The 3,563-nt window shown below is 40.4% G+C and overlaps 1 pseudogene; it reads left to right on the top strand.

Moving 5' to 3' along the window:
• Positions 1-2,595: 2,595 nt before the first annotated feature.
• Positions 2,596-2,714, top strand: LOC111731801 (annotated as a pseudogene).
• Positions 2,715-3,563: the final 849 nt, after the last annotated feature.

Raw genomic sequence — 3,563 nt, 5'->3', positions numbered from 1 at the left:
TTTGCATTTTGATTATGATGTGTCTTAGTGTGACCCTCTTTGGATGGTTTTTTTTTTTTTTTTTTTTTTAATTCTCTGAACTTCCTGGGGTTGTTTTTTTCCTTCACCGGGTTAGGGAAGTTTTCCATCATTATTTCTTCAAATATATATTCAACTTCTTGTTCTCTCTCTTCAGGTACCTATGACATGAGTATTGTTATCCTTAATTTGTCCCATAGACTCCTTAAATGGTTAATATACTCTTGGTTACATTTTTCTTGCTGTTCTGATTGGGAGTCCTTGGATTCCTGATCATCCACATCGGTGATTCAATCCTCTTCTTCATCCACTGTGTAGATTATCTCTAATATACTCTTCATCTCTGATAATGTATTCTTCATTTCTGACTGGTTCCTTTTTATAATTTCCATTTCCATTTTTATGTTTTTTTATATCTTTGTTAAAGTTCATACTGAGTTCATCTTTACTTCCCCAAAGTTCATTGAGCATCTTTACAACCAATGTTTTGAACTCTGCTTCTGCTAGATTGTTTGATTCTAATATTCCTGGATCTCTCTTCTGTTCTCTCATATGGTTTCTGCTTCTTTGTGTTCCCATTTTGGCTGTCTTTCTGTGTCTGTTTTTATGTGCTAAGCAAAGCTTCTAAGTCTCTTCATCTTATTAGCTCAGCTTTGTGTAGTAGGTGTCTAGTGGCACAATCCTGAGAGGGGTTCAGCTGCAGGCCAAATTTAGCCCCAGCCTGTGCCCCTCCAAGGTGACCTGTTAAGATTCATCAAGCAATCCACAAATGCTGTGCTTATTGTTGCCTCAAGAAACCACACCAGAAAACGAGTTCAGCTGCCACCAGTGTAAGTCTTGGCTCTGCTTAGCAAGTGGCACAGGACTCCCCAATGACACAATTGGATTTGCTTGGGTAGGGTCTCGAGTTGGGGGAGGTGGAGTTTCAGGGAATCCTCTGGGTGAAGCGACCTCTGTTATTTAGTTCTCTGATGTCTCAGCTATGGCAGCACTGTGTCTGCACTCTGGGAGTGGGGGAGCTCAACAGAGGAACAATGGATACTGCCAGCATTCTGCCTGGGAGAAGGCCTCACCTCTGGCCCTCACTTGGACAACTCAGTGTCCCCCTGTAAGTCCCTAGTGCCCCTCACCCCCGCCCCAGCAGCTGACCCAGCACCGGTGCTCAGAGCAAGCAGGTCCTTCATCACAAAAGTCCATCATAGACATGGCTTCTTTAAGAGGTGTCTGCATCTGCCAGCTGCAGCTGTCATAGCCTCTGCCCCATTCAGCCGCTTGGGATCAGACAGCTTCATGTCTTTGCTCCCTCCTACCTCCAACTGTTGCAGGATGACTTCTTATTTCTCTCCCTAGTTGCAGAGCTTCTGTTTGTCTAGATCCCTGGTGACTCTGCTTGCTGTTTGCTCTGTGTTTCCATCACAACTCTGATGTGGTCACAAGAGGGGATGAATGAAGCTTCTATCATCTACGCCATTTTTTCTCCAATAGTTTTTTATTTATTTATTTTGTCATTCTGATTAGAATTACGTCAATGAAATTTAAATTTCAAAGAGATGGCTCTTGGTTCCTAGAGAAGAACAGGTAAAATAATTATAGCTCAAAGCACAGAGAAAAAATGTAACTTTTCCCTAAAAGGGCTTTGTTTTCTAAATTCAGATCTTTTATAATAACTACAATCTTTTGAGATGAATAGGGGAGGTCTGAGATTGACAAAAATGATAGGTGGGCTTTTAATTGCTCCTAGAGCTGTATTTCTGTTCTTTTAAGGACTCAATTTGTAAGACTAGGACAGGTTTTTCTAATTTCTCAAAGAATTGGGTCACAACTATAATCATATTATGAATCCCAAGAAGAAACATATCTACCAAGAAGGACTTATAGTAAACTGAGCCCAAATTCATAACCAGAATCTAGTGGCCATTGCTGACAGAGGCCTCTTATGCACTCTTAATTTGGGAGAAATGCCACAGACTGAGCTTTCAATTTCTTGTACTGTGATCTTGCTATCCGAGTCAGCCATAATAAGGAAGTTCTTGGTTTCGTCTTTTGGCCAGTGGACTGAGACCTATCCAGTCCAACTAGAACTGCACCATTATATCCTCATTTGCATCTAAACCAACCAATCAGAATTGCTCCAAAATGACCAATCGGAACTGCATGATTCTGACCAAAACTGCATGATTCATATAAAAAGAGACCATTCGGAAACCAGAGTGGTCTCCCCTTTGTCTCAGTGGAATGCAGTTTTGATTTCCACTAGAGGCTGCATTTCCCTGGTTTGCAAACTGTTCACCTGAGTAAGGTTTCTCTTTTTCCACACCTCAGATAGAGAATTTTTGTTGACAGTATCAAAGAGCTGACCCACCCATACACTACATTATCTTCAATTTACTTCTTTATTTCAAGGAGATTTTCAACTAAGTTTGAAATCAAAAGATTCTTATGTTCTAGATTTAGAGCTTTGTGTCCTTGAATGTTTTATTAAATCTTTCCATAATGGCTTCAGAGTGTTTTTCTTTCTCTCTAGATACATATTTTCATTTTATCTTAGAGGGAAGGCCTTTTAAAAAGTTTGTAGCTGTCTACGGCCATGCCACCCTGAACAAGCCCGATCTCATCTGATCTCAGAAGCTAAGCAGGGTCAGGCCTGGTTAGTATTTGGATAGGAGACCACCTAGGAAGACCAGGTGCTGTAGGTATAAAAAATAAAAAATAAGGTATTGTAAACTGACAAGGTCCTTGCAATCTGTGAGGTCAACCAAAGGTTGCCTTGCCTAAAAAAAAAAGAAAAGAAAAAGAAAGAAAAAAAGAAAAGTTTGTCTCTGTCTCTGAACATCAGCCTCCAATTTGGCCAACTTCTGGTTAGAGTAATCCTTTAAAAAAATTATTTCAAATATGTCATCAAGTTTTCTTCAGCCAGGACAAACAGTAAATACTCCTGGCGGTATTGAACTCTCCCACCATTTTCTTTCTTCTTTTAAATCAAAAATATACCAATCAAATGACTCGACAAAAACAATAAGCTTTTTATGATGTATCCATGGACACAAGAGGCATCACCAAAGGATGCAAAAGACGCAGCTCTCCCAAGATCCAGAACCATTTTCAAAGATAATTCAAAGAAAAAAAGACATAGATTTAGGCTTCCTCTGGGAGCTGGCAACAGTTGGTTGGACCAAAGCTGCAAGTAGAGTGCAACCCACATTTACATCATCATATGCTTATGGCCTCCAACTTGATGATTGAGCTGTCTGCATATGCAAGAACCAATAGCCTGTGTGCCCCAGACAGGCAGAGAGAGAGAGAGAGAATGAGAGAGAGAGAGAGAGAGAGAGAGAGAGAAAGACAGCAATGGCTATTCCTGAGAGAGAAAAGATTGATAACCAATGTGTAGCCCCCAAACAAAATTTGCTAGAGACTTCTGAATTTAGTAAGGAAGGAATAATGTGAAATTTTACCTTTCTTTCTTGATCCAGCACTACAGACAGAAAGTTAGGAGAGCTAACTCTGGTAAGAATCCTCCTGCCCCACCTCACATTGCCTGCTTC

This window comes from Pteropus vampyrus, unplaced genomic scaffold (genome assembly GCF_000151845.1).
Source record: "Pteropus vampyrus isolate Shadow unplaced genomic scaffold, Pvam_2.0 Scaffold399, whole genome shotgun sequence".
In the NCBI taxonomy this organism is placed as follows: Eukaryota; Metazoa; Chordata; class Mammalia; order Chiroptera; family Pteropodidae; genus Pteropus; species Pteropus vampyrus.
Note: the sequence above shows the minus strand (reverse complement) of the source record. Positions and strands in the feature narration are given on the sequence as shown.